General features: G+C 54.3%; 1 protein-coding gene across 2 annotated transcripts in view; it reads left to right on the forward strand.

Annotated features, from left to right (window-relative positions):
- The first annotated feature begins 1,808 nt into the window (after positions 1-1,808).
- The window catches only part of NDRG1 (N-myc downstream regulated 1), a 61,205-nt gene continuing 50,266 nt past the window's right edge, over positions 1,809-12,747 (forward strand). For both annotated transcript variants that reach the window (XM_050801666.1, XM_050801665.1), the window contains exon 1: positions 1,809-1,942. The gene's annotated coding sequence lies outside the window, so the exon portion shown is untranslated. The remainder of the gene's footprint in view (positions 1,943-12,747) is intronic.

The following is a 12,747-nucleotide window of genomic DNA, read 5'->3' on the forward strand; positions in this document are numbered from 1 at the left end:
ATCTTGACACTCCGCACTTTTGAACTTGACACTCTTGTATCTTTAGCAGATAAAAAGTCAAAGGTGTTCACTCAATAAATCGCCACAATGAGGGAGCCTACGGGAGAATGGGTATGTGTAAGCTGGCTAAATGAAAACAGGCACACAGACTGCTTGATCTGGGAGGGTCTTTAGACAACGTGATGGCTCCCAGAGATGCACATTTTTGTTGTTGCTGTTGTTGTTGTTGTTCATGATCATGTCCCCAGGGTCTAGAATGGTGCCTGGGCATAGTAGGTCCTTAATATAGTTAGGGAATGAATGAGCTCAGCTCAACCACGCTGTATGGATGGAGAAACTGCATCTTGGGGCTGTATATGCTATGCACCTGTAGAAAATGTCTTTGCCTTTTCAGTCCTTTCCCAGTGGCGGAGCACAGGACCCAGCTCATAAGAGCAGCTCAATTCTGTTCCTTGTGGAATGACATAATAAATCAGTTTAAGGGCCTAGGGAGGCATGTGGGATGCAGAGGAGAGCCATGGCCCCTGCCTTGGAGACAGCATGGGTTGGCATAGAAAAGAGGTTTACAATTCAGCAGGAAGTGTGTGTGCGCACGCGCGTATGTGTCTGTGGAGGGGCAGGGAGGGTCACCCGAGCTTGCCCTGGGTCTGGTCCTGGGCTCAGTGGCAAATTCAACACTGGGCAGGTAGCCTGAGGACAATGACGGTGCCAGCTATGAGTCAGGCTTCCTTTATTCATAAAATCATGTTCCTCCATGCAGTGCTTCTCAACCTGGCTGCACCTCAGGAGCCACCTGGGTAGCTTTGTAAAAACCCCAAATGCCCAGTTGGTTTGCACCCCCTGAGATTCTGATTAAACCTTTCTGGAGTCCATCTCTCTTTTTATCATCTATTTATTTATTTATTAATTTTGGCGGCTCCTCTGGGGCGTCTCATGTGCAGTAGGGGTTGAGAATTGCTGGTTTCTTTGGCCAGATGAGAACATGCAGGCAATAGTTAAAACAGAGCAGCAGAGCAGGACAGTGCTAAGGTTGGAAAGGGTGTGTCTTGAAAGTTCAGGAAATCAGAATAGGAAGGGGTGAGAACCCTCCCATCTGGGTTTGTGGGGCAGGAGAGAAGAGCCTAGTGGGCAAGGTACAGTGAGTGTGCTTAGAACTGGGAAGATGAGGGGAAGGGGAGGCGCTGGGTGCTGGGCGGCGGTGGGCAAGATGGACGGTATTAAACTGGAGCGAGGATTTCAGCGAGAGCTTTCGCGACAAGGAAGGGTGAGAATGGGAGGGAACCTATCTGGCGAAAGGGAAGGCAGCTGCTGGGCAGGCAGCTGAATCCGGCTGGGGAGCCGAGCGGGTGAGACCCGGAGGAAGTGAAGGGAGTCGCTCAGGGCGCGGCGCTACGAGACTCAGAAGAAACTCTGAGGCAGAGCTGGGGGGCCTCCGCCCACACGGAGACACAAGGAAGTCCACATGCACACGCACGAGCGCGCACATGAACACGTACAAGCACACAAACAGCTCCTCCGGGCAGGGCATACGCACCCGCTGCACAGGCCGAGGACCCGGACTCGGAGGGGACTGCAGAGCCGACCCACAACCCGGGCCCCGAGGCCCCTCCCGGCCGCGCCCCTACGAAGGCTTGCGCAACAGGCGGCGGCTCCAGTGGGCGCCCGCCGCGCCGCTGCCCCAGCCCAGCCCTACGCGCCCGGGAGGAGGGAGCGGGGAAGGGGTGTGTCCCGGCTGCGTGCGGGGACCGCGAGGGTCTGGGAGGGGCGAGGCGCGGGGGCGGGGCCGCGGTGCCTATAAAGTCGCCCTCCGCCGGGACGTAAACAAACCTCGTCTGGCTCACCGCTCGCGCTCAAGCTCGCCAGCTCACCCTCCGCCCTCGGCTTCCGCGGGGCGCTACGCCGCCAGCCTCAGCACCGTCCTTTCTTTTCTCCCTCGCGTTAGGTAAGCCCGCGCCCTCTTCTCCCGGGCGCGACGCGGAGCAGAAAGGGGCCGCCCGTGCGATGCCGCTGGAGCGCCGGGACCGTCCCTGTAGCCCCTCGGACCCCAGGAGTAAGCGCCCCGGAGCTGCAAGTGTGCGGCCACCCAGGGGCGCGGGCGCGAAGGGGCTTTGGGTGCAGACACCGCTGAAGTTGGGGGTGTTCAATTACGGAAAGGGAGGAAAAGAAAGACAGATTCCCATTCATCTCCCCGCTAGCTGCAGATATGGGGTTTTGGAGGTCCGGAAGGGGTGATGAGACGGCCCGAAAACGCCAGGATAGCGTTTCCTGGCCTCCTCTCCGAATCCCAGCTGGCGCCGTTGGCAGGGGTGCGCGCTGGACGTGGGTGCAGAAGGGACTAGGGGAGTGTGTGTGTGGGTGTGGGTGTGTGTGTTTGGGAACGGAGAGATTGAGCGCGAGTGTGTAGATGGGGATGGTAGAGGTGAGCGGCGCTGGCGAGGAGGCTGGAGAAGGGGGCGTGGGTGTGTCTGGCTCACAGACTGGGTCGGGAACGGGCGTGGATCCGAGAGGCTGGTGGCGCTTCAGTCCCGTAGCACACACAGGGCGGTGTGCATGTGAATGTAAACGTGTGTTGGGGGGAGGGTCCAGGGTGTGTCACAGTGCAGCACGCGAGTGGGAGCAAGTGTCTGTGAGCGCCGCTGGGCAGGGTGCGCCCCCGGAGGAACCCGCGATTGGAGCAGCGGCGGCGTGGGAGAAGTGGCCTGGGCGAGAGGGGTCTCGCGGACATTTGGCGGACCCTGAGCTGGCTGGAGCTAGGAGTGGCGTCATTTTCGCCTCCGCCCACCCTCCCCGCTTTCCTCCCCTCCCCTGCCTCCGGTGCTGGCCGCTCCTGCTCTCCAGGGGGGGAGAACAGCTGGAATTACTCCGACGTTCCTGGGGGATCCGCCGCGGTCTCTGATTCAGCCTCGGGAGGAGATTCGGGCTGGGCGTGGGGAATGCGGCTGGTTCTGGGGGAAACACGCTGTCACGCCTCTGTCAAATTAGTAGCTGGAGCTGGAATTTAGTGGGTCGGTTCCTTACTCCCACCCCTCCCCCATACCTCCCCGCCTGTTGTCCCTGCTGTCCCTGGGGGTCCTGAACAGCACGCCTTTGTGGCTTGGAAGTGGGAGATGCCTGGCAGCGGGTGGGGGAGGCAGGGCCCTTGGTTATCTTATGCCCACCCAAGAACAACCCTTCCTCACGGACGCTGGGGACACTTCAGTTTGCTTGGTTTCTTTAAGCTACTGGGAAATATCTAAGATTCAGAGGTCAGCCAGTGGCCAGGCAGGAGGGCGGTAGACATCCTTATAATAGCCATCAGCTGCACGGGACCTTCTCCTAAGCTGCATCAAATGAACATATCTAAATACAAACCCCCTGTGCTTGCTGCAGAAATGCAGTTTCAAGGTGAATTTTTCAGTCTAGACTCTTCCTGTTTAGAAATTCTGGCGTCCTTATTGAGTTTCACAAATGTGATTGAAATAAGCGAGGTGCAGTGGGGGCAAACCCCAGCGCCCGTCTTGGAAGGGCTGCTTTTTGGTGGGGGAGACACACAGCTGGAGACACAGACCGGTTCTGTGTGGTGTGTGTGGCGGCAGAGCCAGCCCCAGGCTGGGGTGGCACAAAGTGGGGGATGGAGGAAGGTGTAAGGGAGAGAGAGGGTTTCCGTGTGGATGGAAAACAGGGTGTTCTCCTGACCCGTGACTTCTTAGCTTTGCGGGACCGTGTCTCCCACGAGAATGTAAGCTGTATCTGGGCAAGGGGAAGGATTTGCCTGCCTCGCCCTGTAACCTGGCCCCTGGCCCAGTGCCTGGCAGGTGGGAGGAGTTGAAATATGCACATGGGATGAAGTGGATGGCTCTGGGTCTTCTGCCCCATTCTCTGTGAACCAGCAGGTTGAGTTTCAGGCAAGGTAATAGACTGTGCATGGGTGGAGGTGTTGGGTTTGGCTTTTGAGGGACCCTGGAGTGTCTGTTTGAGTCTCTTCTCCTGAAGAAGTTGTTTTGGAGCAACAAGGTTTGATCATTTGGAATGGAGTAAAAAAACTCACATAGGACCTAGTCCAACTTCTTCCCATTTTACAGATGGAAAATGAGGCACACGGATGGGGAGGGATGTGCCCAGGCCGAGCTGAGCTGGAGCTCAGCTTTGTGGGAGGCTCCTGGGTGGGACTGAAGGCAGTGGAAAGGGTTCCTGACAGGATTTTGCCTGCCTGCTATGGAGGGGCAAAAGGAAATTGCATCTTCACTGAGTTTCTGGCGAGGAAATTTTTGAGGCCAAAGGGGCAGAGTGGGATGATTTTTTTAAAAGTGTAAATCAGGTATTTTTGAGAGATTAGCAAAGCCAGCCTGAAGGGCAGGGGCATAGAGGCTGCAGCCCCCTGAGTTGGCCTTTGAATTGGGGCTGCCCCCCCATGACAGAAGACAGATTTCAGCTGAGCTGAGGGCCCTCCCCCCGGGGTACATTGAAACCCACTGGCCTGAACTTGCCTTCACATGGCCCTGAAAGAAAGATGGCATTGTGTTTTTCTGATGGCCCAAAGCTGCAGTTCTTCCTTGGGACCCAACCCCAGAGAATCCCATTCCAGACGTGACTCAAAGGCCCTGTCCTGGGAGAGAAAGCGTGATGACTCAGCATCTAAGACTCAAGCAGAGTTCAGGTTTGACTCAGCCTGGAAGGAAGGCCAGGGAGGGACACGGCGTCCCTCTCCCTCCAGAACAGCCACTGTCTCCCTTCATCGGCCTTCATCCTCACAAGAACGCTGCCTGGACCGTATTGCTCCACTGAGTGGATGAGGCAACTGAGGCCAGGAGAGTTTCAGGATTTGCCTGTAGCCATATGGCTCAGGTGGGAGAGCCAGAGTTTGAACCCGGGCAGTTGGACTTCAGAGCCTTTGTTTTTTTTCCATGGCAACATGTTGGGGCGCCTGAAGAAATCGGGATCGAATGAAAGGGCAATCAGGAGCTCCATGCCTCAGTTTGCTTTTCTGTAAAATGAGAGTAACAGACATGGTGTCATCAGGATGTGTAACTATTAATCTGTGTAAACTGAGAACAGCACCCAGCATGTGGAAAACAGTGTGTAGGTGTTTGTTGTCAGGAACACCCACAGAAGACATTCTCAAGGCATCTTCTTGGCAAGCAGAGTCTGGGGCCCTTTGTCCTAAACCTACCCAAGGCTGTGAAAGTGCCTGCAAATGCTTGACCTAGGTTTTGCTTTTTGCTAAGCTTATGTAGGTTGCATAATAGTGTCGTGAGAACCTCTTCTGAAATGCACATTTCCATGCCCAGTCTCCTGTGATTCTGTCTCCATCAGGGGATACCCTGTTGTTTCAAAGCTCCCTTGGCTGGGTTGGGAGTGGGGTATCCTGCAGTCAGCCAGAGTTGAGTACTTCTGCTCTGGAACGACAGGGGAGAGAAGAAAGGAAGGTGTGGCCGTGCATGCCACTGTACCTTCAGGCCACCCTGTGTCTGCAGTGCCTGGGAATTAGTGCTCAGTAAATGGCTCTTCTTTGCTACAGTGCCTTGGAGGTTCAATGCATCACATCATCTAACTGAGGTAGAAGACATTCTTTCCACCTCTCAGGTCAGAACATTGAGGCTCAGGCTGGTGACTCTTGTGTCCAGAGTCCAGTGAGTGGGGTTCTGGCCAAGGTGAGCCTCCTGAGCCTTTTCCACACTCCAACATTGCCCTTGGAGGCTGCCCACACCCTCTGGGCCCACGTTTTGAGAATGAGTTTGATTTCCTGGATCCACCCCAGGCTGCTCTTCCTGCCTCTCTTGATGGCTGTGTGGTGGAAGGCCTGCGTGTCCGCTTGGCTTTTTATCTTTCAACTTGGAGACAGAGGCAGGCTAGATAGTGGTCTTGGCTGAGAACTTGGCCCAGGCAGGTGCACAGAAGGGCTGGGGACACTGAGGCCCCACAGGAAGGCGGTTGCAGAAGTAGAGGGCCATGAGTAGGTGCCAACGTGGAGCCAAGTTCTTGGGGTGGGGGCCATGTGAAAAGAAACCTGGGCCCCCTCGGGTGGGGTATCAGCCCCAGCACTACAGAATGGGAATGGATTACACAATTGGGGCCATAACAGGTCTCTTTTTGACCCAGATCTTTGACTTTCCTACCTAACATTGTTTACAGACCTGCCTACCCCCTGCCTGCCTGGGCTTCATCTCTGACCTTTTGAGTTCAGCCGGTGTTCCTGAACTGAGATGGTAGAAAGTGAGGCTCCTTAACAGTCTGGGGGCCTTGAGTGCCCTCCCCAGCAGTTTAATCTTTCCTTTCTGTAAATCCGCGGGGGCCTTTCTGCAGCTATACATTTTAACTATGGATAGAGTTCTGTTTAAAGAGAGGTGGGTGGGGGCCCAGCTCTCCATCCTGTTCTCCTGTCTTCACCCTCAGCCCCACCCCCATGGAACCTAAGAAGGTTCTGAGTAGCCCTCTTCAAACGTGGATGTGAGAGGGCCATTTTAGAGTTGGGTCTGTGGCCTCTCTCAGCTGGGAATGCTTACCACCTCTCCCTCCTCCTTTTTAATTGTGGGACTCTCCTCCTTTCTCCAGAAAGGCCTCCTTGGCTGTCCCCTACTGGAGGGGAGGCTAGGTTGGGTCCCTCCTAGGACCTGCTCATGTTCCCCATGAAACCTGAGAGCCTGTCCTTAGTAGGTATTGTGTTAGTGGTGGTGAAAGGACACCTCCTTTGATTAAGGAAGTAACTTGGACCACCTTGCGTAGACGAGATCGGAGGACCATTCCGGAGGGTGGAAACTGCAAGACCATTCTGGAAAAGGATTCTGTTAGCGTGGCCAGCATCCCATCCCGGGACAAAGGGTTCTGTATGAGGGATCCATTTCCTCGTCCTCTGCTAACACTGGCTCCGTTTGTGTGATGTCCACAAATCATCTGAGACCATCCAGCGCAGCTCATGCCTGTCTCGCAGATTTCACAGAGTAATCCTCTAAGGAGACCAGTGTCCTCCTTTGGACTTCCAGTTATTCACCTCATCCCCTCCGACGGTCATCTTCTCTCTGCCAAACAAATTACTCGAACTGCCAACACTCCACTGAGAATCTCCAGGAAGATCTCGGTTGTATTGCAGAAAAGAGGTGGGCCCTGACGAGATTCTTGACACCTCCCTCTTCCTGCTGTTGTGTTTGGGACACTCTGGCGGATCTCCCTGGTGCTGTGCTCAAGCTGAACACACACAAGTTCAGTGTCGCCTCCAGCCCCTCTGGACCCACACCCAGGGAGTGAATGCAGCTTTGGCTTGCTTGAGAGGGAGGCAGTGGGGTTCACCTTCTTAGTGATCCCTTATTCATTCCTTGAATATCAAACATCACTGATGCATCCTGGGTTTCAGGGTCCACTGCAAAGCACAGGGGCCCTTGAGGAGTTCCTAGTGTGGTTTTGTTCTCTGTGTGCCATTTGCACTGTTTCCTTGATTTTGATTGCTCTGATGCATTTCCCTAACCTCTAAACTAGGGAACTTTCTTGAAGGTCCGGTGAATCCACCCATATTGTTTGCTGAGTTGATTAGATAAGAAAGACAGTGCTTGAAGACTGCCAACTTCCTCACCCTCCCCAGGGCCTTGAGTTTCAAAAGGTCCAGAAAACACCAAGAGAGCCCGTGAACTGCTTTGTAGCTTGACTTCAAAATCTGTTTTGGCAGAGAAATGACAAAGGAATGTATTCACAGTAAGGCAGGGCCATCCAGGGTCTGTCTAAGGTGGTTTTCCTTGAGGTTCAGGCAGAAATGGTGCCGTTCTGGGCAATTTTCTGGGGAAGCTGCTATAGCAAACAGTCATAGCACACATTGATTTTTTCCCCTGCTTTTAAAATCTGTTCTGTAAAGAGCCCAATGTGCTGGAGAGAACACTGGCTTTCACGTGGCCTTGAAACCAGGCATGCTATGGAGGGTGGAATCTGGGCCAGTTGCTGTTGGTGACAATCGATGCTACACTTGTCAACAATTCCCGCCTGTCCTCCCTTTATCTGCTTCACTGAAGGCCTCCAGGGGACTGTTGTCTGCCCTCCCCCGAGGGGAGCGAGCGCCACACCTGCACCCACAGCAAACCAGTGAGTTTTTCACCTTTCCCTCCGCAGGGAGGAATCTAGACATGTGGCCTTTGGAAGTCAAGTGGGCCTTTGTGTTTGTTTTTGAGCCTCAGGTTACCCGTCTGGGAACTGGGTATAATACCCAAGCTCTCCTGGGGGAACCGTCTTGAGGAGCAAGTGAAACAGTGTGCTGAGTGAACGCTTTCCAAAGCATTGAGTTGGCCACTTAGGAAGGTGCTATGGGGGAGCAGAAAACAGAACCTTCTGGGTGTTGTGAAGGGAGAAAAGTTCAAGACGCTGGTTTTGCCAAAAGCTCAAACCTACTCATGGTGGCTCAGTGGCGGCTGCAGAGTGGAGGAGAGGCATGTGACTGTCCCAGCTGACCTCCACACGCTGAAAGCCTCACGGTCACAGGCAGCCCACCTTACAACGTTGCATCTGGGCCATGGGTGGTGGTAAGGACTATGGATATATTTAGGACAATGTTGAGGTCATTTCAGCGTTCCCTTTAAGGTTGCTTTAACCTGTGCCAGCTTGATGCTTGCTGGCTTGGGGCACAGATCTTAACCTCTTGGTGCCTCAGTTTCCTCATCTGTTAAATGGTGACATGCTGGCACCTCCCTCCTAGGGTTTCTGTGAGGCTTAAAGGAAGTACAGGGTTTAGAACCCAGTTAGTGCTGCAGATACTGTTCCTGGTGCTGTTTTTGTGGTGTGTCTGTGTAGGGTTATGTTGTTGCCTTCCTGAGGCTGCTCTTCGTGGCGGGTGGAACCTGGAACTTCTAGAACAGATCATGGATGTTTCTCTGCTGGATACCCCTTCAGCCCCACCCTGTGGGAGTTCTGGGGGCCCAGGAGAGTTTGCTCAAGAGGGTGTGCAGATGGGTGGCAGAGCTGGGGCAAGGCTCTAGTCTTAACAGACAGGAGTCTGAGGCCGGCAGAAGTGGGGGCCTTGGTCCAAGGTGCAGGGCTAATCTGGCCAGAACCGAGCCCAGCAGGGCCTTGGTAAGACCCCGTGGCCCTTTTGTCTTTGTGAAGCACCTTCCTGCCTGGGTTTCCGTTTGCCTATAAGTTTGTTGTGGACAGCGTGATCTCCATAGACATACACTGTGCCTACTTTACAGATGGAGAAACCAAGGCCCAGAGAGGAAGTGACTTGCTCAGAGTCATGGAATAGGAAGGTGGCAGGGTCCCCATGCCCTGATTCCTAGGCCAACGTTCCTGCTGCCCCACTCAGGTTTTTGGGAATCACAGGCTCTGTGTGTCCCCTCAGTCCCCCAGGAGCTATTGAACAGTTCTTTTTTTTTTTTTTTTTTTTTGAGACGGAGTCTTGCTCTGTCGCCCTGGCTGGAGTGCAGTGGCCGGATCTCTCAGCTCACTGCAAGCTCCGCCTCCCAGGTTTACGCCATTCTCCTGCCTCAGCCTCCCGAGTAGCTGGGACTACAGGCGCCCGCCACTTCGCCCGGCTAGTTTTTTGTATTTTTTAGTAGAGACGGGGTTTCACCGTGTTAGCCAGGATGGTCTCGATCTCCTGACCTCGTGATCCGCCCGTCTCGGCCTCCCAAAGTGCTGGGATTACAGGCTTGAGCCACCGTGCCCGGCCGATTGAACAGTTCTTAAGTGGCTTCAGATTACCCAAGAGGCCTGTGCCCACTGCCCCCCCAGGCCCCAGGGTCACGGGTCATGTTCTTTTGTTCCTCAGGCAGATCCTAGCCTTGACTTTGCCTGGAACCTGTGATCCAGCTCTCCACTGACTCTCCTGGGTCTGCTGGACCGGAAAGGTATTTGTGTGGCCCCTCTTGGGCCCTCGTTACTCATTGACAGACAGTGCTGGTGGAGAGGAGGGCCCTAGTGGTGGTGCACTGGGCCTGATAATCAGCAACCTTGGTGGCAATTTTGAACATTTTCCATGTGTCCCTCTCCTCACTGGGACTCTAGGACTGAAACCCAGGTCGCGTCCTCACAGATGTCCTGGCATCTCCAAGGCAACCCTGAGAGGAAAGTATGCTGATGAATTAAGCAGCTGTTTGCCAGGTTCTCCCCGCCACTCTTGAATTTAAGCCGCACTGCTGATCCTTGGGAGCAGGAGTTAGCATACCCACGGACAGACAAGCAAACTGAGGCAAAGAGGTTAGATAGCCAGGCATGGTGGCATATGCCTGTAATCTCAGCTACTCAGGAGGCCGAAGTAGGAGGATCACTTGAACCCAGGAGTTCGAGACCAGTCTGGGCAACATAGCAAGACCCTGTCTCTCTAAAAGACAAAAAGAAGAATACATTTTTAAAAAGAGATTCGATAAATTATGCCGGATCACAGAGCTAATAAATGGTAACACCAGCATCTGACCGGCAAGCCTTCCCCCAGCTCCTGGCTACCTTTCACTTCTCTGGTCTTCTCGGAATTCTTCCCAAGCAGGTGGATGGGAAAGGAAGAAGTGGAGATACAAGTCAGGCTGGCAGCTGGTGCTGTGACCTGGAGCCCTGTTTTTGGCGCTAAGCTGGGTTTTAGCTGAAGGAGATCTGCTGGAGGGGTGTCCTCTGTGCTTCTTAGGGAGCAAAGATGGCCTTGGAGATGGAGACACGGTTTGTCAGTCCTAAGCCACTCCAAAGGCAGGGCAGGTGGGCTAGGAGTCAGCCCTGGGTCCCCCGCTGTGCTGCATGTGGCCCTGCCCTGCCACCCCGCCTGTTAGAGGACCACTTGGATGCTTTCTAGTGGGCCCCAATGTTCTGTGATTAGGACTTTGCACGAGGCAGAGGGAAGGGGTAGGGACTGGAGTCCAGCAAGGACCTCAAGCCCAGGGACAGGCTCCACCTGCCACACCTTGCTAAGCCATGAGGGCCTCAGGTGCCCGGCGGGAGGGAGCAGGAGTGGAGGCACCAGCCCGAGCCCCCAAACCAGGTCACGTATCACCTGCCATTTCCTGCTGGTAGAAGGAGATCACAGACACCAGAAGTCAGCGTCTTCTGCCAGAACTGGGTCCTTCCGTGATTCTCAGGTGGTGACTTTGAATCCCAGAACAAGTGTTTTGGGGAGAGCAGAGTGAAGGAAGGCTGTGAACATCGGATCTGGCTCCCCTCCAGCCCCTGTGCTGCAGCCAGCGGGGTGAGCTCAGGACAGCGGCAGCCGCTTGGGCCCAGCCTCCTCCTCCGTGAATGAAGGTGGTGGGGGGTGCGCGTGTGCGTGTGTGTGCGCGTGAGTATAAATGACTGTGAATGTGAGAACCCATGAAAGTGAGAGTGTCTCAGTGTGTGAGAATGTGTGAGTGTGTGAGAATGAGTGTGTGAGAATGTATGTGTGAGTATAAGTGTGTGAGTGTGAGAATGAGTGTGAGAAGGAAAGTTTGCAAGTGTGTCGGGGTGAGAGGATGTGTGAGTGCGTTTGAGTGTGTGTGTGTGTGTGTGTGTGTGCGCGTACTAGATTAAATAAGAATGCATCCAACTGACATTTTCTGGATACTGTTACCTACTAGGAATTACTAAAATCAGCTGTTCCAAAGGAAGGTGGATGTCGCACCAGGGGACATTTAGCAACGTTTGCAGATTCTTTTGCTGGTCACAGCTTGGGGTGTATGCTGTGGGCATGTGGTGGGCAGAGGCCAGGGATGCTGCTGAGCCTCTTCCCATGCTCAGGGCAGCCCCTAAGGCAGAGGCTGCTTGCGGGGCCCAAATGTCAGCGGTACTGAGCTGAGGATCTCTGTCCAGGAGGCACAGATACTGTCCTGGATGCTGTCCAGACAGCATCCGCTCTGCCCTCCAGGGGGACAGACAGGACAGTGGACACAGCCCAGACGCAGCCTGATGAGTGAGCCCAAGGGAGCGCCTGTCCCCTCAGGACTGTGAGCTCCGTGGGGGTGGGAACTGGGTCTGTTAGCTCATGATCCCCACCTGGGTCCCATAGCCGATCTCATCACCAGAGCTGGTGTTAGTTTTGTTCTGAGCTCCGTGTTGGGCACATAGAACCTAGTGTAGGAAGAAACCTCTGAATAAATCCTGAGTTTTCCAACCTGCTTCCCAGAACTCAGATGTTGTTTGAGGGCCAGCCTGGTGGCATGGGGGCTGGTGGGGGCAGATTGTAGAGAGCCAAGTCCCAGGTGGAGTGGGGTTCAGGCCCCTTTTCCTGGCTTCAGCCGAAGCACCTTGGCTTTTTAAGTATTTAAATATTTATTTTTTAACATTTTTAAATGTTGAACTTCGTTACATGATTTCCTTTGGACAAAAGCTCCTGCAAATAAAGTTTGAGAAGTTTTTTGGTTGAGGCTTCAGGGACAAGGGAAGGGCTGCTTGACGGGCCCAGTTTGGGAGAACTGAGGTGAGGGAGCTGCTCTCCTCCTGCCCTGATGGTGGACTGCCAGCAGCTGGCTGGGCCACCCCGCAGAAAGCACCTTCTGCAGTCCTTGGTTCATGCGGCCTTGGTATTGCAGGGCGCGGCCAACATGCAGGCTGCCTTCAGGTGTGCAGCTCCCACAGTCCCCCCAGACTACTGCAAAGCTTTATCCAGTCTCCTCGCAGACTTCAGAGTCTAGGACACTTCCTAAATGGTTCAAAATCAATGGAATCATTTGGGGGACAATAAATAATGTCACCAGACATTGCCAAATGTCCCCTGGGAGATAAAATCCCCCCTAGTTTAGATACGTCCTGTGATCATCCTCGGCAGTTTTATCTCTAGACTTCCCAAAGGCCTTTAGCACTGAGGGGGTTGGGTCAGAGAAGGCCCCACCAGCTCAA

The sequence above is a fragment of the Macaca thibetana genome, chromosome 8, assembly GCF_024542745.1.
Source record: "Macaca thibetana thibetana isolate TM-01 chromosome 8, ASM2454274v1, whole genome shotgun sequence".
Classification (NCBI taxonomy): domain Eukaryota; kingdom Metazoa; phylum Chordata; class Mammalia; order Primates; family Cercopithecidae; genus Macaca; species Macaca thibetana.